Source organism: Plectropomus leopardus, chromosome 14 (genome assembly GCF_026936395.1).
Source record: "Plectropomus leopardus strain MGB_pleo_1.0 chromosome 14, ASM2693639v1, whole genome shotgun sequence".
NCBI classification, from domain to species: domain Eukaryota; kingdom Metazoa; phylum Chordata; class Actinopteri; order Perciformes; family Serranidae; genus Plectropomus; species Plectropomus leopardus.
In genome coordinates this window covers 25,431,026-25,457,066 of record NC_142189.1, presented here as the reverse complement: position 1 = coordinate 25,457,066, position 26,041 = coordinate 25,431,026, and the positions used below count along the sequence as shown (strand labels likewise).

Here is a 26,041-nt window from a genome sequence, read left to right as displayed (position 1 = left end):
GATCTCCAAGTTGCCAAGTTGTTTTTCCGACATGAAAGGCCATTCATGTGAATTTTCTCAGTTGGAAAGTTATCATTCCGATTATTCCGACATCACCTGAACGCAGCATTATTGAGCTGGCGTCTACTGTTTTTCACATTGTTTGATGCCAGAGTCTATTCTCGTGCACTAACTGAATCCTGTGCGCGTGAGGGCAGTGCGTGATCAGAGAGAGAGAGACGCTGGAGGGAAGCAGGAGTGACAACGCGCGAGCGTACAACAGGGAGGAGTTTGGGGAAATGTGTTGGTTTTGCTAGCATAACAAAGTCAAAAGTTTTAGCTAACGCTCTCACCAATTTGTTGAGTAATTCCTGGACTGTCAGCGGTACTTGTGAGCAGCGGAAGAATCCAAAACACACTCTTGCCAGGGTATTTTGCTGGGTATGTAAGGATGGCTAATTAAGCAGCTCACTTAGCTAAACAGTACATTCGTTAGCACCATGAATGGACAGTAGGTACTAATGAGCTAACAGAGGTATTTGCGGCTATTCATGCAGTGTTTTCGACGTGGAAAGGCTGAGGAAAACCAGACAGACTCTGAGATACCAGGTCACTCAGAGCTCCTCTGGTCATGTTGGAAGAAAGGACGCAGAAGGATCATTTCTTGTGCTAGAGGGCTCCATCACTATATTGGCACACCAAGGGACACTGATTGAGTCGTAGACACCTCATCAAAAGCTACAGAACAGGACCAGGTACCTTTTATTTTATTTTATTTGATCGTATTACTCATAATTGATTGAAATGACCATGTGTTTTGGGTCACAGCATACCAGAGCCCTGCACCATGCCTGCAACTTTTGTTTTTTAAAGTGGTTTCGCTTGGTTTAAATGTGAGAGTGGGCCCGCTAAGTGTTGAATTTGAAGTGTTAAATTTTGTGAACAAAGTGTAAAAATTTGCGTTTAAAGTGCACAGTGCGCTATTTATTTATTTATTTATTTAATTTAATTTTGCATTCATTTTATTTGATATTTTCTAAGTTATGGGGGTCTACTTATTTAATCCTATTTCCATGTGGTGTTTTTTTCATCAAGAAGCCTTTTATGCTATTTGGTGTTTATATTTTGACAAAGGAGTTTATATACAAGTTATTTCATTCTAAAAAACTCAGGGTCCTGCTCACATTTATATTATACAGCATAGGAGCGCTACATGTAACTTTACTGTTTATCTTATGTTTCTCTGCCAAAGATCTTTCAGTTACCTAAGACTTTGCAACTTGTGTACCCTCTCACACTTTTTTAAAGCAGTGTTGTCACATCCTGAGTAAGGATGTCATGTTAAGAGGAGATAAGTTGTCACACCTGTGTGACAACGAAGGTAAACAAAGGAATGGGCGGGGCCCATGCTCAAAATACAACCGATGCTCCGGTCAGATTTGGAAATCCCTTATTCTAAGACCTTCGCAGCTACTTTTGAAGGTACAGTGTTATCATAATTAATAGCATCAATAGCCAGAGCTACAAAACTAAATGCAAAGTTGTATTCAATCATTTCCTTTACTGTAGCCCTTTATATGGACTCATTTCTTTGATCATCAATATAGATACATCAACTGCAACTCCTAAAAGACACAATGGCTATCACACACCATATCAGACATGGGCTGTGACAGTAGGGATTATTTTTCACCGCAATGAAAAGGCAACATATTACCGTGCTTTGGCGGTAATAAGTTGGTCTATCAGACATACCTGATAAAGTTCTGTTAGAGCGAAACATCATTTTGCTCATTAGATATATGTCAGCAGTAAGCTGACATATTTATCAATGGTATATTTGTCAGATTTTTACAAAAAATCTGACTAACTCTAAGTAGAAATTGCATGCAATATCACGAATGAGGCACAAAACAAACTCCACTTGTTTGACTATTATGAACCAACCTGTCCTTCAACATGAGAGAGACGCATTTAATTCTGAAACATACTATCATGCAGCAGCTATAATTTGTTGTATTAGGACTAATTTAGTGAATGTCAGACCTGAAACGGTCTCCGTCACTGAAAATGATATACAATTATTATCAAATGTGGAAGGCTCAAGTCAGTTGTCAAGATACCACTCACATCTCACAGCTATTGATTCCCCCATGAGTGTGACTGTGTGACTCGACTTAGCCCATGAATTCTTCCCTCACATCACTCTGTGACAGAATCATCTCATTTAACCAGAGTTATTGCTCTCATTAGGGAGGACACTCGCTTCCTCTGTTTATCTGCCCGACTGCTGACCGCAGGTTAATGAATAATAATAAATAATAACACACTGATCATTATGCTAGGAGGGCTTAGCATGACAGCTACTCGGTCAAAGAAGAACACAACGCCCAAGGGCGGCAGAGACGGGGGGACTGGAAAGGCATTATCCTCCTTTATCTTCAGGATCATCAAGGGTCCTTGAGCCAATTGGATTATTCTTGAGACGCTATATGCAATTGATTGGTACGCTATTGAGTGAGTACAGCCTTGCGGATGTGTGTGTATGACAAGACTATTACCTTTCAGATTGTTGGGCGAGGGAGCAGTGTTTTCGAGGATCATCATAAATGCATTGGAGCAATCTCTCTCTTTCAAGGCTGCACTGATGAGCTGTGAAATGTGTTCAAGGTATCAGGAAATGTTAGACCTTACAAAGCCCAGCGCTCTCGTTTTCCAACAATTTTTTTTCACCGTTCTGTAATTCCTTTGACAAAACATGCCAAAGCGAGCGTATGTTGAAAGGAAGAAAAACTGTCAACGTTAAGAAAAAAATAAATGGTCTTTGACCTGATAAAAAAGCACGGGACCACAACATTAGCTTTCATTGATAACAGAAAACTCCCAATTCCCTGCCCACAGAGGGAACCTGAGTTTATTGAACGTGTTGCCAATGGAATGAAAAAGGATGAAATGAATTGCAAAAACGAAGCTGACATCTGTCCTGGCAGTCAAATAGACCACTAATTCTGCTTTTACTAAACAAGGAAGCTTCTCTACTACACACACACACACACACACACACACATCCACAGCTGTTGCCAAGGACAGTGACTATTCAATTTATTGATGCAAGCGTCTGGCACTCAGCCCATATTAGCGCTTCAGCCTGTCTCTACTGCGGCTAATTTTCTAAAAATTGCTACAGCCACTATATCCAGCAGACATGGACAGACAATTACCCAGCTCCAACAACCACTTACCGTAGCAAAAAACATATTTTGACAATGATTTTTCAGGTAGGTGTTCCAGTTGCCTCAGTCATCCAGAAAAGAGTCTGAAGGCCACTTAATATAGCCGAAGCAAGAAGAAATACTCACTTAGTTTAGTTAGAAAAATATTTGAATCTTTGATCAACTTTAAATTCTAAACTAATATTGAATTGACTGGTAACTAAATCCCTCCCCCAGACAAACAAGTTAACCTTTTAAATTACAATTATAACCTAGTAAACATAACTAGCCAAGGTAGGCGTGTCATGCTTTGGATTTGTTCGCATGCTGAGGTGACGTGCATGGGACTGTAGTTACAGTTAAAGAGTTTGGTGGACAATGTTTTTTTTCCAGCCTCTCCAAAAGCAAAATTTTAAGAAGTGAAATGTAAATGTCCAAGGTTACAGCCTTTAAGGATTTAGCAGTACATTCGTTTTTAGGGTTTAAGATAGCATTCAACAAAAGCCCTACATAAAGGCTAACATTAGCTCTGGTTGCTCTTGATTAAATTTGGCACGTTTTATACTCAAGCGACTTCAGCACTATTTTTACAGTTTTTATTTCTGTGGGATTGCAATGTCACTGACTTTTTAATTAATGATTGACTGAAAACACAGATACACAGTGCAACTGAGTTCAGTCTTATCTGTTCTAGACTGATTGATCAGGGATGATCCCTGCACACGTGCTGAGGTTTTAGCATGGTTACCAAATGATTTACATACATATAATGTAGATCGCTTGTATGGGTCTATTATAAATGACTTTCTGTGCAGTTCATTATCAGCAGGTGGATTTATTGGTATTTTAGCTTTTTGTAATCTTGCTTAACCTTACATGAAACAAGTCCATGGTTGGACTGTGTGCTTTGACATCACAAACAAACTGCACCAAAGTCCGCTTGGCAATGGACCAAGACCCTCCTTTCCAAGCAGTCTGAGCCTGGTTATTTTTGCCATGGTATAGCATTGCTCGACTTGACTCGCTTAACCGTTTTAGTTCTTTTAGTCTTCCTTTGACAATTGTTGAAGATAATACCTGATACTTTTTTAGTGTCATCTCAGTCAAAGTTCCGTGTGAGCTGAGCCTATTCTAACACATTCTTCCGTTTGGCTGCAGATAAAAAGCTCCTGTGAGAGAACACACTGTGTTTGTGTGGCATTAAAGACGATGTCATGGTATCGCTATGATCACTTCAGAATAGTCTCAGTTGGGTGTAACTTTCTGCTGTGGCCAACAAAATTGAGAAAAGTACCTGGTACTAGGGCTGGATCTCACTACTGATGTCCTGAATTGATTTGATTTCGATTCTCAAGGTCCAGATTCGATCATATTATAGTCTTCAATAATTCAGCGCCGGGACCTCTAAGTACTTTCAAGATTATCAGAGTTGAAACGGCAATTATCCAATCAATCATCCTTGATCTTGGATTTTAGTGATTTTTTTGACAGCTTTGATGCCAGTTAAACCATAAAAAATAATTGCATGATTTATTTTGACCAAACAGAACATGTTAGGTGTGTAAGCACCCTAAAACCCCTTTTAAGGGCTCATCAAATCTGCTAGTGACAGTTGTTATTTCAGATGGCAAACTAGAAGGTCACAGCTAGAAATCAAAGGCCTGGTGATGCTTACTTCTGTCTGAAATCAATGACCCTTTGTTTCAAACATTATTATCAAAATTTAGTTGAATATCTTTCACCATTATTGTTAGAAACATTTTTAGCAGTGTGTCACAGTACTTCTTGGACATGTTGAATGTGTATGGTTTCACATTGCAGTGAAACTTGTTTTTGTTTCCTGTGTGTCTATAACAATGCACACAACTGCACACAGTTTCACAGTATTTGCCCTCTCACATATGACAGGTGCTGTGGCCTCCATAACTGCCAACTGCTGGCCTCAGCAGCTCAAATGAAAATCACAGTTGATCTCTAAAAAAAGTCTACAAATGAAATTATATTGACATTCATCTGCTTCCAAAATAACATTTAAGTATTTTGTATGTGAAAGATATGAGGATGGTTTGTTAAAAAAACACATTCCGATGCCACAAGTGGCTATTTTTTCAGTATTGTTTGGAGAAGAATTCAGTACATTATACAGCTGTCGGGGTGTTCATATCTACCAGTGACTAACGTCTTTAGTAGACTACCAAGCACCCACATGACAGGAAAAGCCACTGTATTTTTGGCTGTTGGCACAAAATCAGATTTCCTTCCCACCACTGTGCTTAGGTTCATTTCAAGTTTTTTGGAGAGGAAAAATCTCACTCTGCTCTTGTTGACAGGTGCCTGTATATCATGGCTTGACAGTATTGCAGAAATCTTAATTGTGGAGGGCGTATCATGGATTTTCCCTCCAGTGTACATAAACAAGGACAAATAATAAGGAGAAGCAGTATAATGATCTAGCTGTTTATTCCTTGATGCAGTTAAAATATGCTGTGTAATCCAGTTGACTCTATCTGATGCTATCCACCTCAGTGGCACTGAGGAGGTAAAACGGTCTGATCCCACATCTTGTTAAGCGCTATGATGCTGTTTGACAGAGGTCAGCAGAGGTGATTGGCTACGGAGCTATGGAACTTTCAGTTGCAGCTATTGTGCTGTAGCATAAGAAGATTATATCCATCTATCCATGTCCAGACTTACTTATTCTGTCATCTCAGCTGAGGATTATCCTGATCTACTTAGGGAAAATGGGATTTCAGTAACTGTACACTTTAAGTTGCTGGAACATGCAAAATGTCATTTTTGCTACGGTGCTGTGATGAATTCTGTGGCGCTGAAACGTCCCATGCAGACTCATGAAATTTTGTTGAGGTGAAATAAAAAGCCGTGCTTGTCTGATTTTGAAGAGGTACGATTATGTTTAAGCCCATCAGATAGGATGCTTAATGTTTTTGGCAAATGCATCAACTGGGTTTCTGGAAATCTTAAACCTTCCTTCATGGACTAAGAGAAATTCTGCATTTAAAGATGACAGTTTGACTTTTTGCACTTTCAACTACAGAAACACCTCCCAGCCGACCTGACATACTCATCCCCCACCTGCTGCACTCAGGGAGAGAAATGCTGGAATAAGGAGAATTAGCCCAGGGACTACATCTTCATTTCGCTCTAACCTCTAGGATCTGCCATCCCCCCAACATCTGCTTTATCCAGCTCTTTATAGCCTGAACTATGTCTCCTACTAATTACAACATCTTGAGGAACTAAAGCCAATAATGAGAAAAGCAGGTGTGTAGAACTGGAGGGTCCTACTAACCAGGATTTCAGGCACAATGCAAGCAAAATAATTCACCTTGTAATTGGGCGACCAAGGAAGCGCACAGAGGAAGTTTGGGCAGTGAATGAGAGCCTATGTGGCATTCTTCTGTGCTTGTATACCAAACCTGAGGGCTGAAATGCTTAATTTGAAATGGAGGTAACTTACCAGATTTGTGTTTAGAGGGATTTTCTCACTTTCACTTTCTCAATTTTCCAAAACTAAACAGTCATGTAAACTTTGATCTTTCATCGTTTGAAAATTGACCAATCCTTTACAGTCAGAATTGCAATTAATACCAGATTCAAAGCTTCAATTTATAATTGTCTTCATGTGTTTTAATAAGTTGAAACAAAAGCCATGCTAGCAGCCCTGAGGCTGTACGCTACACAATTTTCCTGGGATAGCAAAGAAATGGTCCACCTTACTCTGCCTTACTCTGCCTTAGATTGGCTGACATTCTTACCCTAACCCTAACACCAGCATACCAACATCCTCAGTGGCATGAGGTGTAGCAGGTAATCCCCATGTTCACCTTCTTAGTTTAGCATGTTAAAGGGCAAAAAAACAACAACTAGTAAAACTAATGGGAAGTTTTATAGATATTTAGTCATATTGGACAAAAAAAAAAAAAGAATTCACCTGATTATGCCTGTAGACTAAAAGTCAGAGGATCAATAACGTTGTTACATTTCATCTTCAGGGAAACATGGATGTCTAAATTGAATTTTAATTGCAGTTAATCCAATAGTTTTTGAGACATTTATTGATTCAGTGCAGTAAATTTCATCCTGGTGGCGGCTCCAGAGGAAAAGTCAGACAATCCCTGAAATCAGTTGGATTCATCCTCGAATGACCAAAATTTTATAGCAATTCATTTGACCATATGTGAATCATATTTGAAAAAATCCAATACCAGTACCAATACCTGTACCCTTAAAGTGACACAGATACCAAAAGAGAACTTCTTTTAAAACTGTTTTTTGTCTTCATTGGATACCCACCATGTGAATGTAGCATTCACTGGCATAAAATGCCACCAGACAGTGTTTTGGTAGCTTCTCAGCACTAAACTGTCAGCTCTGCCAAATACGCTGTACTCGACTTCACCAAAGCACAGAATATATGGGTTATAGCTGCTACCATAGTGGGCCATCCACATGTTGAAATAAATCAAAGAACGCTTGCGGTGGTTTGCTGTAAAGAAACATATATAGTCATTTTTTTCTATATTTGGGTACAAAAAGGATTGAATATACGAAGCCACACTGGGGCTATGTCTAAAATGTCATAGCAATACATCTCATAGCTGATGAGATATTTTAGTTTGGACGGAGTCTGGTGAGGCAACTGATATTGCCATTCTCAGAGCCTGCAGCTAGCATAGCTAAAAACAGAGATACATAAATAAACCAACATTGGACCAAATGTGAAAAGGAATCCTGACACATAGTTAGTGCATTGCATCCTGATCCATGTGTTTCATTTCATTTTAGATTCAAGCTTTTCTTGGAGAATTTCCTCGGCCTACATTGGCTGCTCCTTTTCACTATTTCACCAGTTCTGATTAATAGATTTCACCAGTTCTGTTCCACTTTGCCTCTATGAGTCTCCTTTTAGAAAGAAAAATATAAGTAAGAGATGACAGTAACAGTCCAGACATTCTGTATTTATTTGCCTTAATTCAAGCGGAGGGTAAGTGCCTCACTTTTCCCCTGAAGTAAGGACTCTGCTATTTGCTCTTCAAACATTTCAAGGCTGAGTTGTAGCTTCATGACCTTTCCCACTCTCCTTTAATACACACAGAAGACAAAAAGCTGTCTCAGCTCTGCTACTTGCGTAAAGCCAGATGTTGTGATATCTTGATGGCAGGTAATACACTGTTAGTCCTGATGATAAACCTTAACTGCTGCCACAGATGAGGGTTTGGATGGATAGGATCTAACAAAGCATAGAGCCCTGGGGGGACCACTGACCAGCTTTAATGTCTTTCTGGGTAGAGCTAACTGCAAACAAATGGTCATTGTGTCTGCAGCTGCAGGTTAGCCTCAGGCAAGGTGGACTGAAATATAGCTGAAAATGTGCTGGATCGATTCCCTATGCGGAAAGTCTCTTTTGATGAGCTGCTGGGTTAGTTTAGTTTTAGATTGAACTTCTTTTTAATGTGTTTTTGTACAATTTAATCATTTACATTTTTTCAGTTTTATAGCTTTAATTGCATTTGTCACAGCTACTTTCTCTTCCTTTTTTTTCCCCCAATAACCTCGATCTGTGATGCACATCATGATTGTTAGCAACTGTCTGTTTGCAGAGCCCGCCACGAAACCCTGAGCTCCTTCTAAAAGGGCAAACTGTGCCTCTGTGTGCACACCTGGCTTTGTGTGTAAATGTAGGAGCGATATGAGGCCACACAATCACACATTCTCAGTGTGTGGTTCCAAATGTCACAGGTGAGGAACAGTAATAAACATTGATACATTCTGAGCAGCTGAATGTAACAGAGATACACCACCAGTTGAATATTGGAATTCAAGCAAGTCAAATGTGACTGAGGTGATCATTATATCATGGCTGCAAAAGTGAAGGTCAGTCTCCTACAATTCTTTACTATATGAATCAAATTAGATCTGTAATGCCAGTACTTGCGATGTTTGCATTGAATTACACACACACACACACACACACACACACACATGTGTAATTAAAAAAAAAAACATAATCCACCCAGCTCCCGTGTTTCTTGAAGCAGACTGTACATTTCTTCCCCAGGCTGGTATGAAAAGTTAATACATACTTGTATCTTTAGAAGGCTGGAATGCTCCTCTGTCTGTTGTGTCCAAGAGAACCCACATTACTCCCATTTTATAATATTTGCATTGGTTACCTATTTGTCACAGAATTAAGCCCAATATCATTTATCTTTCTGTAATCATTTAGTGGCTTTACTTTGATCTGTCTTATCTAAAAACATATTCCTCCTAAGTCCCCTTAGATCCTCTGGCTCAAGCCTGTGGTCAGAATGAAAAGGCGTAGAGGCAGATTTGTTTGTTATGCCCCTTAACCATAGCCTGGGAACCAAACAAATCTGCAAGTTTATGTTATTTGCCCTGGCAGATACATCTGGTACCCCTCGTGTTCAGACAGATTTGCAACTATTATCTAATAATAAATTTTTATGATCCAAAAACAGTAACAAGTTATATCAAGAACAAACAAAAATCAATAACATCCTAAAGTTCAATTTTCCATATATCAGTTTAATGAAGGAATTTCTTTTACTGTACTTTTTACTTATTCCAGACACGTCTGCTTCACAAGGAATTAAAATTACAGTTCACAGTTATTAAATAGCTGTGTGTCCCCAGGTCATTTTATCATCATGCAAATGGGGCTTCAGTTTTCCCAAACCAAAGAGAATGACGGCAACTGTGGGGCCATTATCTTTCTGAGAAGGGATGAACTGGGGCCAAATGGACTAATGCTCATGGCGAGGGACACAGTGAGGAGGTCAGGTCAGCCATTCAGTGGGGACAGTAATGGCTGCTTTGTGCCTTGCCCTGACAATGACAGTGATGATTACGGGTAGGCCCTCGAGCCACATGAATTCCCAGAGAAGTCGTGGATGACACTGTGACTTGGCCCAGGTCTTAGGTGGATTAGGGCTGACAAACACAAAATAGGATAAACGACCTGTTCTTGTCTCGCTGGAGGTGTAAAAAGCATACATTCTCACCATAATAGGCTTGGCCTTCGACAGAGAAAAAACATCACATTCCTTTTATTGAACATAGGATAGGTCTGTGTAAACCTATTGCCTCATGGCAAAACAGTTAAAGAAAACAAACAAAAAAAACCATCTAATAATCCTGGCAAAATTATAGATTTAAGGTTACAAAGCTTGAGTTTATCATTATATCAAACTCTATTTTGATGTTATGATCAGCATTTTTTTTCCAGCAATAGCTATTGAATATATATTCAAGAAATGCAGTTTGAATGAATGAACATTTTAGAGTTAATGCAGTGAATGCTCTTATTGTGAGTTCAGTGATACTATTTCATGAAATATATACATAAAGATGGTCTCCACGTCTTTGCTTCCTCCAGTCTGTGCAGTAACAATGTCCCCAATATTGAGTTCCTGCAATTCAACTGATCATGAGCGCACCAATTGGTGCACCCATCTTTCAATTATGACGTAAAATCCTCTTTGTATAGCATCAAATAACTAATTAAAACCAAACTTATCAGGAAAAATGAACACCTGAACAAACATCAGGGTAATAAGAAAAAAACAAAGTGACAGAAACCATTGTTGAAAGCTGTCATGTTGTCCATCTTCATTATGCACCCTATGGCCACCTATACAACAGCCAGCTACTAGGGGTTGATTAAGATGTTTTGGCCTCACTTTAGGTGAGATGTCATGAGGTCCATCTTCATATACAGTTTTAAGTCCCCAGTCAAGGTGTTTCTGCTGCCTGTAGTGGATGATACATGCCATTTTGAATGAAATTTGAAAGCCTTGTGCTTAAAATTCACTTTTTAGCCCCACCAATAAAAGCAAATCAATCAAGACTGAACCCTTAAAGCCTTGGAAAAGCCACATGGTTTCAAATGCTAAATATGTTTCAACAGCAGTACGATTAAACATTATTAAAGATGCAACAATTCAAATCATAATTCTGGAATTAATATCTTTAGTTGTTATTTATTAGGAGTTTAACACTAAACTGTTGCACCAGTCAAGTTCCATTTACAGTTACGCTTCATGTGATCCATCGGCTTTTAGGTGTTTGTGCAAAATTTAGTCGTGATTAGCATTTGAGTTTTTAAGTAATTGCCAAAAACATCTTTGGCAAGGTCACAGTGACTTTGACCTTTCCACCGTCCAGGTGGAAAGTTGTGACAAATTTGAAGAAACTCCCTAAAGGCGTATAGGACTTCTTGAGATGTTGTTTTCTAGAGAATGAGACTGATACAAGGTCACATTGACCTTTAGCTTCGACCACTGAAAACTAAACAGTTCAACGTTGAGTCCAAATAAGTATGTGTGCCAGATTTTTAAGAAATGCTCAAAAACATAATGCCTCCAGCCACTGATGCAATATACAATTTAAAGAAAAAAACAAGCAAACGATCCTATCATAATTTCATTCAAATTTGTAAGTCCCAAGTGTTGCATCTAAAAACATGACCCTTCTTCCAACTAAGCTCAGACAACATTCAGAAAATCTGTCAAATTGTAGAAAACCCTGAAGTTTTTGTGTTCATATGCGACTCTATTGCTCAGAAGAACGTGACTGTGCAAGCATGTTATGAAGGCATTAAATGATTTTCGCATTGTTTAATTATTACTTAGTACAATGCCATCCACCACACCCCTCGATGTCTCATTTATTTATAGATATTATTGACAGAAATGGGCTTACATCTATTTAATGCCAGAATAGCAGAAAAGAGAAAGAAGCAGAAACAATGAACAATGAAAGCTGTCTGTGAACACCATTTAGGGTATGCATGAATCGTGCATTGGTTACGAGTTTGTCCTAGTACTTGTTGCTACTGCGCAGCAGTATGTAAGAGCAGTCAGGTTCCCTCACTCCATTGTTGTCCTTGATGGCATGATGTGAAACATTGTGTGGAAAATTGCCTGCACTGCGGCTGAGGGGGATGCATTGTCATGACGCATGCCTCTACAAAAGATTGAAAATGGGATTCCACATTGTTGACAATGTAGGGGACGGTTTATACAGTGATGTGTGCTGAGTGCGAGCGAGAAACTTATCTGACAGATATCTGAATGCTGCAGCTGAAAATGTCTGGCGTGACATTTCATCGGTCTGCTCCTCCAAAGTTGAGGATTTCAGCAGGACTGTTGTGGAATAAATCCCAGCTTTCACCTTCCTGGTAAACACAGTAAGGGAGGATATGATTTCTACAAAGCTTTGTCTCTTAATTTTGATACATCTATGTGACTTCACATATCTTGGAAGCGTTATGTTAAATATTGCTTTGTTCAAACTACCCAAATCATAGTTATTCATGAGTGGAAACACAAGAAATCCCACTGCTATTTATCAGTCACTGAGTTACATTTCTCTCTATGACTTTAATTTTGTTAGACTTCCCAAAGCTTATCAATCACGTTTGATCTCACAACATAAGCAATTATGTAAATCTTCAGAATAATAACCATAACATTGCTGTTGTGTCTTTGCTTGGATGGTTAGTGTAACCAGGTTTTCTTTATGCATGCAGGCAAATTAATGATCAGTTTTACTTTTTATTCCTCACCACTTCACAGGCTGTTGACAGCATGACAGTGTTATGCTATGGTAATTAATGTTTGAGAGTCTATCTGATGTGTACCTTTCAGCCCTTACCACAGCATGGGTACTTATGAATTGCTTTTTTTAATGCATTCGATCTCTTAAATTACTGGACACATTATGTTTTCAAATTTTCTAAATCTAACGCTGCTTTTTTGGAACACGGTACCCCTTTATAGTGAAGCACCTTTTATCCGGGGTTTATAGGTTATCACCTGTGGTTAGTAAATCATTTTGTAATGCTTAATATATAAGTAATTTAATTACCGACTTACTGTTAGTTATTAATTACTTTAATTAGAACAACTCATGGGTTGCCAGGCTGTGAAAATACTTGGCTGGTCAGTCATTAAAAGAGTTGGAGTGAGTTATTAACGTGTCACTCATAGTCATCCATCACTTTTGTTGTATGTATGTTGTATTTTTAAAGGCATGTTAAGTCTTTTTATCTAAATGTGTGAATAAACTAAACTAAACTAAACTAAAAAAATAACTGTTACAGATGTAAACATCTTACTTGTAATAAGGGTCTAACTTTAAAGAGTGCTCTTATAATATAATGTTGCCCTTCTGTAAAGTTGAGGGAAGCACTTTTCCAGTCAGTTCCAACGGTCTTTTGATGAAGTCTGATGAACTAATAAAGAGTTAATGACACAAAGCAGGGGTCCAAAAAGATGAACTGCTGCCAGAAAGACTTTTCACAACTCAGCATTCCAAAATGTATGCCATCTGATTTATCCATAAAGCATTAGTTAGTGATTAAATGAATCATTCATTACAGCTTATAAAGCCCTTAAGACCATATCTATCATTTAGAGTCTTAGTTAAGTTTGCCTGCACACGGCTCTTACGGGGGGGAAACTGAGCTGCAGCAAGTGCAATCAGTGCTAGCAGCTAATGTTGCTAACAGCATGAACGCTGCCAAAAACAGACACAATGCTGATAGAGCTGAGGATGTTAGTCTGAAGGGAACCTGAGGGTGGGTGTTTGTTTGTTTTTACGGTTCTGCCACTGTGAGTTAGGTGTATAAGAACGATGCGGTGGAGATTACATGCACTAACATGTTGTGTGCATGCTTCTGCCATAACAAACAACAAAGAAGCTCTGATTACAATACACAAATGAGGAGCATGACTTCATTCTCTGCCCAGGACCTCATTTTTCAATATCTTTTCACAGTTTAAATTGTTGTTTGCTGCAGTATTCTATTATTCTGTAAATTTTGTATGGAGAGGTGCAAGGACGACATTCATTTGTGGGCCAATATTAAAGTGAACATCACCCTGGTTTCATGGACCAACAGCCAATTTGATATTCCGTTGAATATTAGATTATTAAAGAAAATAAGTGAGTGGAGTATTTAGGGATTTAGAGATCTTGTGTTAAACACAGAAATTATTTTAGGTAACTAACCAAAAACACACTTAAAAAACATTTTGACTTCAAGAACGAGGGAACCGTGAGTGCTAAAATGCGAGCTCCTTCAAACAATTTGTAATAACTAAAACAGTTTCATGTACAGATATGTGCTCATCAGTGTTGCGGCAATATTTTTTTAAAAAGATTTATTTATTTATATTTGGCTTACCCTTTATTACATATAGGACAGCTTAAACGTGCAGGGGGGAGAGAGAAGGGATCACATGCAGGAAGGGTCCGCAGGTTGGACTTGAACCAGCTGTAGCAAAGACACAGCCTCATTACATGGGGTGCATGCCCCACCAGGTGAGCAATGGACACCCTGACATGAGTGATTTTTAAGCCTTTCCTAGTGTAGACATGAAAAGGATCAGCCAAGATTTATCTAAAAAGTAAGAGTACAGACTGAAAAGAAGACTAGGAGAGACAAAGGGTGTAATAGTCCTGCAGTGTTGGCAGCGAAGCCAGGCAACACTCATCTCAACTATTACAGCTAAACCAGAATTCATGAATAATACTGATAAATATGTAAGCTTTAACACCAATCATGGAGAGGATTGCACATGCAGTCTGTATATCGGCCTATTTGTCATTTAATTTCATAAGTACTAGCTTAATCATTGCAGTATTATTAGAAATATTGCAGTTTCCCACCAAAGTCAATACTGGCTCTAAGACTAATTCATTTTCATGAAGAAATACTTGATTTTGCAAAAGGCCCAACAGTTTGTGTAATGCATTATTCTCGGCGGGATAAATGTTTGAAATGATAATTTCATGTGACTGTTTTTGGTATAAGCTGCGTGTCTTCTAGTTGCTATAGGCTGCCTTAATGAGTCCGATGATGTGCTGATTGGTAACTCGTATCGGTTAAGCATTCAGTCTTTATCAAACAGAACAAATAAGTGATATCAACAAGCAAATTGTCTTGTTGATTGAACAGTAAAACTGAGACCATACTGCTTTCAGTAAACACTGTGAAGCCTTTTAACTAATGACTGACCCTACTGTATGTTTGCCAGGTGGAAAATACTTCTCAACAAGAATAGCAAACAGATGTTCAATGGTACGAAGAACCTGCAATGCAGTCTAATTGAAATTACCTTTTACTTTGTTTAAATGCACTTCAATGCGGCATCGCTAGCGGCTGAGAAAACATTATATTAAACTGGTGAACAGAAACAACTGCTAATGGAAATAAATGTGTACCGTTGACTCACTGTGCATATATTGATTTGCATGCACCCTTGGGTCTGTTTCATTTCTCCTTGGATTTTCATTAGAGCCAGTGGAAGGCAGCTTGGGCTTCTCCTGCATCACGTCTGCGGCTTACTCGGCTGTGTTTTTTTCATGGCCCGAGGCGCTGCTTTAGCCGCACAGGCTCGCAGACACGTAGACGAACTGCAGGCCAAGATCATCCCTAGTGTATGGTGTGAAAGGTAGGGGAGGGTCAGGACAGTGTGTGTGTGTGCAGGATGTCTAGAAGGGTGTAGTGTTTCTCTCCAATAGCTCGGCCCAGCGGGGAGTTCTGATAGCCTGTCAAACATTAGCGACCTCATCCCCACCTCAAAGTAATGAAACCGTCGGATGTTGGATCAGTTCAGGGGAAAAAAAGCCTATATAACTGAGTTGAAAAAGGAAGGAGGAGGGACTTTTTTGAAGTGCGGTAAACAACCTTCATCTGTGTCCTCGTCTTCTACCTGTGAAGGTACTATATGGTGGCCAAGTGTACCCGCTGTTCCTCTTTGCCCTCGTCTCATGCAACAGAAAACTCCTTCGCCAGCGTCTTCAGGGAAAACACGGATGATGAAAGCATCATAAAGAGATATAATGATGTACTTCCCTGCTTGGTCCCTGCGTGGCTCCCTGGGTGTACAGTAATTGTTGTAGAAGCGTAATGGAACCTGCGGCACACGTGCCGCTGGTGAGTGGGGGACATTTTAAAGGATCTTAATGTCATCATTATCTCCTGCTGAGGTTACCCATGTGTATCTCCTCTGGGTGTCATGTGAGGCCCACGTCAGAGGAATGTTTAGACTTTCTCCTACAGAGGAGTGTCTCCTTTGGTAATTTTGCAGGGGAAGCTTAGGATATCAACAGTGGATGACTCAGAGCTCTAGTATCTAGTAAGTTCTAGTATTTAGTTAGTAGTTTTAATAGTTTTTTGTTGTTGTGGTTATTTTTTATGAACATGTAAAAATATAAATATTAAAAAAAAAGAACAGTAATCTCTATATACAGATTATCAATAAGACTAGGTTAAAACCTAGTATATGGCTGGACCGTGTGGTTCCCAACCTTTTTCCTCCTGGGACTTCTTTGCTATCATTGAGTAAACGGAAGACATACTTTAGGGATATTTCATATTGTATTAAGAGAAAGGTTGACAATAGGGCATTGTGCCTGTGGCCCCAGGACCCCAAATCACTACATCTGCCTCTGCTAATAATAATGAGAGCTCAGCATGAGCTGCTTGATGAGACATGCAGCAATGCATTCTGGTGTTCCTAAATAATTCCGTCCAAAGTATGACAAAACCCAAAAAATAATACAAAGTAGTCTGTAGACGTCTAAAAAAGTCACTTTCCACTGCTGGATATTTGGCTGTTTGTCCATTCACACAAATAAGTATTATTAGATATTCACATGTCTGAAAAGGAGTAGAAGGAAGTATACACTTACAGTGTCTTACCCCTTCTCTTTGCACTAGGGCATTCATGACTGCTTCGTTTTAGAAGTCATCAACTACTTCCAAAAAAAAAGTAGTCAAATAGTCACTTAAAAGTGGACAATGTATTAACCCTAACCCTTTTCACCAAGTGATCAATTGTCATCAAAAAGGTCTCAAATACAACCAGTAAAGGACAAACTGATGTAGGCAGGACCCACCTGGGTTGTGGGTGAATTAGCAGAGTTTCTGATCGACTCTTAAGAGGCTGTTAACAAATGAAACCTGATCTGACTGGACTACGAGCAAGTTTGTCTGAGCTGGAGATTTTATTTGATTGAGGTAACAACATGAGTGCTTTCTTGCAGGGATAGTGTGAGGCTTTCATTCTCTAAACTCTCTTAAATTGTATTTATTCCACATATGTAGAAAAGTATTTTTCAAATCAAAACTATGTTCAACAACAAAGTTACTTCCATTCTCGGAAGTTCTAGTTTCGTCTGCCTGTTTTGTTCACTTTTAGTAGCCTTATGTATGTTGCATCTGATAATTTCATTTACTCTTGTAAAGTGTTTCCACTAAGTTGATTGTAGTCAAGCATTGGAAGCAGACTCCCAGGAAGTTCTCTGGGCTTAGAGGATAATTTTCTAAACAGTCGAATCACTACTTTTTTGTTTGTCATTGATTCCATTGGGCCAAAAAGACTTTCACCCTTAGATTTACAATGGTAAAGAGATGTCTGCAAATCAGTGGAAACATTGTTTGTGGCATCACGACATAAGATTTTGAAGGCCTTAAATGCTTCCAGTTCTTTTCATACATCCATGATTGGGATACACAGCCATGCCCCCCCCCCACTCTTGTTCTTGCTGCATGTCTGCTTCTATAGTTCTCTACACTGCATTGTGTTGAAGTCACGCATGACAACTATTGCATGACAACTAGCTATATGCTGTGGATGTATTGCCACTGCTTTATTACTGCTCTGTGCTAAAATCACAGATTAACAATTAGTCTACAACAACGCAGTGTGGACTAGTGGTTTTGATAGTCGACTGGTCTGTGAAACCTCCATTTTAGACATCTACTTTGTGGAATGTTAAAACACTCCTTCCTTATAAACCAAAAGCTTGTCTAAATTCATGGCAATCGAAACCAATAGCTATGAGTTTACTGTAGTTGAAACATGGTTCTCCTTGCATCTTCATGCAGTATGCAGCTGAATCATGCCTCTCACTTTGAGGACAAAATCCAGGGGAAAAACTTTGCTGCACATTGATTGAATTACAGCCTTTAATTGTGCAAACAGGCTAACATTTCAACACTGCTGTGTCTTCATCAGATTTACACTCTTAGTCAGTGTGCGACATTACGTTAAATAAAAATTACATTGACTTTTGGTTCCACATGGGACACTAAGTGTGGTCTGCTGGTTGAAAGTCTGTTTTTTTTTGACCTATCCACCTCCCCTACCTCCTGCCCTACGCAGACTGTCTTGCTGTTGACACTGTATCAGTTGCTCTCAGGGGATGGGTTTACATCGGGGTCCGTTGAAAGCCCTGTGCATCTCATTAGGACATTCCACGCCGAGAGACGTGACAGAGCGTCAGTATTTGATGAGCAGGGAAAGAGAATGGTGCGAATTAACACGGGTATCTCAAAGTTACAAAATAAAAATAAATCCAAAAAGAACTGCATCCAAGTGTAATAAATTTATGGAAACATGACAAATTCAGTTTTTCATTTAGGCCAAAAGACAGAACTGTGTTAAGAGTGTGAATCCAATATTCCTTTTGTCAGAACAGTGGGTTAATAATGTCACCACCTCGAGGAGAGGATGACATTTTTTTATTCCCCAGATCTTTAATGCAGAGCCTTTGTTAGCCTTTGCACGGTGCACAGTAATAGCACAATTCACTTTTTGTTTTCATAAATTTGAATCGTTAAAGATCTTTTCGTCTTTTTAGCATAAATCAGACCAACGGCAAATTTCCGCATATAGACAACATGTGTTGCTGCAGCCTATGATTCATTTTAGGATTTTTATTTTTTATGGAGATGCGGTGTCAGCAAGATGGGTATACGAGCACAAGGGGGAGAGAACAGAAAATTTAGCAGAGCACCTTGCTGTGAAAAGAAGATGCTTGGCCAAAATGAGGTAACTGAGTAAATTAAAGTCTTAAAGGACTATATTTTGAGACAGAGATATTTTTCAACATAGGGTCTCATGATTAAACAATAATTACCAGCCTAACATTGTGATTTGCGGGGTCGATTCCCAAGCCAGCTTGCACTTTGTTGGTAACCAAAAACCAAGTGTTGCAGAGTACTCTTGGGGCCTTTGGAGCACCTCAAGGTCTGTGGCCCCAAGGCAGTTGCCTTTTTTTGTTTGGTTGGTAATTCAGCCTTGGGTTCCAAAGATTAAACTCAACTTTACCAGAACAATGGACTCATTTATCTTCACTGCAATTAGAATCCTTCATTTGCACATGAAATAGTGACACATCTTCTGTCTGGATAAGCCCTTTGTGTTTTCTGCTAATGAGTACCAGTTTTGTATTCTGTCAAGCAATTGACTCCTTGTCCACTCTTGTTAACTAGGTTGGATATTGTAGCAATTTGTTATGCATATAATTATGCTTTAATGTGGTTTTATTGTTCTGCTGAAGTTTTATGGTTTAATTATGATTTTACTGCGATTGCATTTGCAACCAAACCATCCTTAGGAGACAGTAAAGCTTGAATTGATTTGGTCAAAATGACCTCTTCAGTGCGTATCCAAGCATGTAAATGCTTTACTCAGAGCAGCTGTTTTACTTTGTCTTGAAGTTCCACTAAATGAAGACATACCGCTGAATATAGTTTCACCAATGTCTTAGAAAATATATCATCCGAACAGTTAAGAAAGAGTCCACGTTGGATTTTGTATTTTAAACAAAAGAATGAGGCTCTGAAGATATGAGTCTGGCACTGCTGCCTCAATAATGTATTATTAGCCAGCTCTAAACATGTTAATGCCTTTGAATAATTCAGCAATGGCAGAATGCATGAAGCAAGGGGAATAATAAATTTAAGGTCTGCCAGCGCCCACCTTCACCAACAAACAGCATTCATCCAAACCCACACCCTTCAGACCTCCACACATACAAATGCGCCAAGCACTGGAGAACCCTTCGCCTCCACTCGTGCTGATGTCCAGCGACTGATAGCACTGAACAAGGTCAGGTCAGTCAAGGCCAGCACTCGATCCCTGCAGGAGAGCCTCTGCTCATGAAAATGTAAATGCTGGTCCCATGTAGTGATTATGATCCAGTGTAATTTGTACAGCCATGACCGCTCTGAAATAAACAACAATTGATAGGCATGTTAGTGGGATGGCCTTCTTTTTATTCATTCTTTTAATTAAGGTGTCAGGGGAATGCAGTCAGGATGACTGAAGGGCAGCTGGTTTCATGTTTCAGTAATACATTCAAACACTGACTTTTATAAAGGAAATGGAAATGAAGCTGGTTCCTTAAATATTAAAACTTAAAACATGTAACCTTTAAATGGTTACATTTTAGGTCATTTCTTATAGCCATACATATCTGCATCATCTACTATGGAGCCTCAATACATATATATATAGCCTACAATACACAGTAGGCTATATGAAATAACATTACATAGGTGGTGTAGTTTTGTGATGACTGACTAGCTAGCTGAAAAGCTTGGTGCTCAGTGTGTTTAGCTACCAGTGATTTCAACTAAGTTCGCTTGCCGTACAGTTTTCTCGAGAACTACACTGATGGCAAACACATAGACACATTGATGCCCTGAAGCAACCATTACACAGACTGTCAACTCGACAGCGTCAAAGCTCCATCCGTTTCTGAAAGTTGCTTGGTAGCGAACAAAGCCAAAATGTTCAACTGCCATGTATAAAATTACTTGGATGGGCTTGGCACTATGTCTGCATCCCTTGGCCCAAAGAGCAGGTACACCAGAGATTTCCACCAGCCGAACAGGCTATACTTAAGGTTTAATGCTGAGCTACCTTGAATGGGCTTATTTCTGATAATGAAAAGAGTAATTTCGTGAAGTTGTTACACTCAAAAGTGTGACTACTGATTTACATATGTAAAAATCAGAAAAAACTCTTTTTGGGCCAGGGGGCATTACATTATGGATGATGGCCTATTACACTGTTTTGCCACACGAGGAAGATTGGTTTCAAAGCCCCTTACACTTCTTGTGGGCCATTGTTATAGCCTATATGCAAAAGAAAATTTGGCATGTTGAGGAAAAGGAAGCATTGCCTTGGGAATATAGATGGATATGTGCCAAAACCAAAAAAGGAAAATGAAGGAGTTGAAAAGCTATTGATAGAAAAATAAAACATTTTTCAACTGATACCAACTGACTGAAAGTTAAAAGAAATAAAACTTATTATTTAAATATTAAACTGGCAATATTGTGTATTCAGACACATTTTTGACTTGTCTGACCTTACACAACATCTTGTAAGTTTTCGGGCTCCATAGACTTCAACTGGGTATGATATCTAAAGTGATTCCCAATAGTGCTGTGTCCATAGATTTGAATTCTTAGCATGTGGTTGTTTGACATGCTGGTGGTCTCAGTTTTACCCTGACTGACATTGTTCTATGCCGGATTCCTCAAACAGCTCATCCCACACAACACTGCTCATCCCTGTGAGCCGCTGCCAGCCTCCTCATGCTAAACACCAGAGAAATGTTCAGCCATAGACAGACAGACACAACTGGGAAATGAGAGAATACTTTTCGGGGGTTTGTGGTCGGTGGCTCTGAGACTCTGAAGAACTCTACAAAAGCAGAGTTAAGTCTGAATTGAGTTGCCCTTGTGTCAGGACATCTTTCCCCAATGCCCTTGGAAGTGAACTGAGAAACTGCCTTTGTGCCTTATTGAGAATCAAAAGGGAGGAAAAATGGCAGTGACAGAATGCAGACTTTATGTCGAGGCTAAGGTTTAATTTTCTGATTTGATGTCAAAGAATATTAGACCATAGTAGTTGAAGGAATGTTTCATTTCTTTATCAAGCCAATTCTGAGACACTGGAAAGGTTTTCTTTCATTCTCCCTCAGTGGTTATGCTGTTTTGTTTCCCATAAAGATTGTAAAGGAGATTGCAGAGGACCTTGAGTTGTATGATGATCAAGTTTTGGATTAATTCTAACTGACAGTGCAGGTGCTCACCTTCAGCTTTCTTCTTCAAGAAACATGTTTCTCATTTTTGTGAGTGCCAGGTAAAGTAGGATATGAGATACAGTCAGCAGATGGCTCTATTTACTGCAGTTAATGGATTGTGGAGACTTTCTTTCTCCAATTTACCCTGTTTAATGAGTTTTTTTTTTTTTGGTTTTTTGGTCACTAGTCAGATATTAAAACAGACCAGTTTGAGAGTCTCTACATAGAAAATGTCACATTATCATTAAACATAAGAAAAGTCGTTTCCAAATGAACCGAATGATTTGTTACCTTCAAAGTTACTCAAATCTGCAATAGACAACACCATATTAAAAGCTTGGGTTTCACAGTGGGGCAAGGATTAGCACTGTTGTCCCAGCCAGAGTTTTCCTGGTTAGAACTGGCTTTGTCAGTGCTTTCAGCATCAAGATCCAGATGCCAAAAGCCACCTTTCGCGTATGCATGATGCTGGACGGACACGAACACAGCAGGATGGAACTGATGATGGTGTTATTGTAGGCCACTGGTCACCCGTATGGCACCTTCTGCATCTGCATGATGTGCAGAGGGGCTGTGTCACTTAATGTGGCGGGACTGAAACTGACGCATGTACGTGATATGCGACGTATTCATGAGGCAGGGTAAAGGGGCACCCCACACTTTCATGCAGGTTTGCGGTGTTTGGTTCCTGTCTGAATGTGATTTTATTTGGCCTACACCTTACCTTGTGCCTTCCCCTCCTAATCCTAACCATCTATGTCCTTGTTGCCTAATCCTAACCATCTGTGGCAGCATGTGTGTTTGTCAAGCCCCGGTGTTGGTTGCCATGTGCTTTTGTTGCCAAAACATAACTGCGGGCAGTGTAATCCGACCATGTGCTTGTGACATCATGCAGTAGCATCCCAGAATGTAAATAGCAAATGCAGATGGATACCCAGAGCATAATATGTAGAAGCGGAGGGACTCTTCAAACTTGGGAGGAGAATAGGCTGGTAGAGTCTGCATGTTTCTGTGTTGGCATTACTTTTCTCAGTGTGCTTTGGCCTCCTTCCGTGGTACAAAAACATGCAGGTCGGGGTAATTTTTGTCTAGAAATTTCCTTTACTAGTGTATAAGTGCATGAACGGTTGTCTGTCTTTGTGTCTGCCTTTTAACTGTCTGGCCATTTGTCAGGATGTGCCCGCCTCTTGCCCAGTGTCATCTGAGATCGACTCCAGATCCCCACAACCATGAATAGAATAAGAGGGCACAGATAATACATGGATGGATGATCATTTTAAGCTTACACTACAATGACCACATTATAATGAACATGGAAAATGGACTTATCACAGACAACATACAGCCAAACACACAATATCAGATAATGTTGATGACAGCAACTTAGAGGTAATTTAGAAACATGAATCTGATGATAAATCAAATGCATGTCTTATGCAAATGTCTGCAATCCTTAGATAAGTCATGAAAATATGCTTCTTTCATCATCTTCGATGCAGTGTCTAATCTTAATCAGCCATATCCAACTTATCTGTAGGTATTTGAATACAGAAATCCTGACAAAGTCATTTTGCAGTAGATAAGTTAACACAAAGCAGAACAGAGATATGTAATTATTTAGCTTAACGCAGGTATTTGTCAAACAGCATATCAGTGCCTGGGTCTATATCATTGCACAGTTTCAGTCTAACTGAAATGGTATTATATCTTTTATTCTGCTACAGAATGAAGAGCTGCTCTGTAAATTACATTTCATGTGCTGTCATTTGAGAAAGGAATCTTTGCCCAAGTAGGAGAAATGTATATTTAACATAAATTGGCGCCTGAGATCATCTCTTAAGTTAGATCATCTCTTTATTTTGCTACACAATGTCATTATATTTAATAATAGTAGTTTCAACGGTTTGGATCACAAATCCAGATTCTAACTTATCAATGAAGCATTTAACCTTAAACTTTCCTTTAACCTTGAGAATGCTGGTTGTGAGGCATTGTCTGACTCTGGGGGATTGTCTGGACTTGGAAGAAGAGTGGTCATTGACTGAAAGGTTATCCTGGCTCTGGCACTGTCCCTCAGCTTTCTCATATTTTCTCTGAATGTCTTTCTTTTTGCTCATTTCTCTCTTTTGCTGAGGTCTTCCTTTTTTCTTCCTTCCTCTCTGTCCTCTCTCCACCTCTCCTTCTCTTTATTAAGGTATTGATGCCTTCTCTCAGGTGCTGCATCACAATCTACCCTGTTGCACAACTTACAAATCTTTTAAAGATATATATCAAATAAATGCAATGCATTGTAATAATTCCAATATATGCTGGAAATAGTGGGCTAGTTGTTAATTAGATAAATAATACCGAAGCAGCTGGTCTTTTTTATTCTCTGCGTGTCCCTCTAACAGATCAAAACTACATAGCACTGTTGAAAAAAACACATACACTCTGTGTAGATGATAATGATTAAAAGGAATTGTACTAGAGGCAATGTAATGCGGCAGAGCAACTGTGGGTTTTTTTTACATTTCACATTAAAATAAATCAATCAAAATCAATGCATCTTGTAGATAAAACTATCCAGTTAATTTATCCAGTGCCAGTACTTTCTAACTATATTATCACTTGGCAAAACTTAATTTGCACTAACTGGTAACCACATGCTATACAGACAGAGTCGAAGTACAGTAAACCCCAATCCACTTTGCTTTGTTATGTGCCGTGTCCTTGTCCCAAATATTTTAGCCTTAATGCCTCTTCTTAGCTATGTTCCAAACACACACACACACACACACACACACACACACACACACACACTCACTCACACACACACACAAACACAAATATTGATGCAGTGGCTTTCTAATTCTGAATTCTCTTCTGAATTCCTGCTGCTCCATCTGTGCCCAGAGTATGCTCTGCTCTCTGAGACATGCAGTGCACACCCAAAGGTGTATAGATATTTCAAGAGTGCTAATTAACTGTCTATTTAAAAAAATCTGTCTGTTTAAAAAAAATAGAAAACCTTTTTGTCCTGTCAGATGTTTTATTCATGGCAGGCTGCCAAAAATAAGTGAATGAGTGGCAAACCATGTTGCTCATAAGATGCTCTTTACTTCTCTCATATAGCGCTTTGCATTGTCACTTTTAATAATCACCGCAGTCTTTAACATATGTCTTTAACAACATACATAGTGGTTTTGAACTGCCTGTGGGAAAAATGAACATGTAAGAGTCTGACCATTCTCTATTGAAAGAGCTGTTTTGCAGTCTACTTTTCTCTCTTTAGGGCATGCTATGTGAAATTCTCATTCCTCTGACTGTTGTTACTTTGTGCCCACAGAGCAGACATTCAAGTCTAAAGTAGTACATTAAGTCTCATAGCAGGCAAATCAAAGTAAATTGCGCAAGTAGAAAATGGCACAAACAAAGTCTATTTGCAACTTTGTTAAAGCTCTTGGTATTAAAAATATATTTCTCTAGTTGTGAATGTCGCTTTACACCAGTACAATCGATGAATTGACACATTATGTCAGAGATAACATAATGTATCACATTGCCTTAAATAATGGCCAGTCACATTGGGTTCCAGGTAGTTGACATGGAGACTCAATTCTGTTTTTAACTTGGTCAGTTAAGCATAGTGGAGGTTTTGCCAATACTTGTGAATGTTACACTTGAGGAGCATTCTTTTACTAGTCTGGCTCAGAATCCTGGTTTACCTGCACAATAAAAACATTAGTGGTCCATTGAAAATCCCCCCCTTTAATCTTTTCTATTAACTGACTTATTTATGGCAAAAACATCAGAGACACTCAGGTATTACATTACGATGTAAACACATAATCCGGATTAAACAGGATTATACCATTTTATACCTTCCATATGGTCAATAGGCAGGTAATAAGTGAGTCTTATCCTTTCCTGAG

The 26,041-nt window shown here is 39.1% G+C and overlaps 1 protein-coding gene across 1 annotated transcript in view; it reads left to right on the top strand.

The window, feature by feature from the left end:
* The first annotated feature begins 227 nt into the window (after nucleotides 1-227).
* Nucleotides 228-26,041, top strand: part of LOC121954068 (leucine-rich repeat and fibronectin type-III domain-containing protein 2) — a 289,380-nt gene continuing 263,566 nt past the window's right edge. The window contains exons 1-2 of the mRNA XM_088087367.1: nucleotides 228-420; nucleotides 537-734. The gene's annotated coding sequence lies outside the window, so the exon portion shown is untranslated. The remainder of the gene's footprint in view (nucleotides 421-536; nucleotides 735-26,041) is intronic.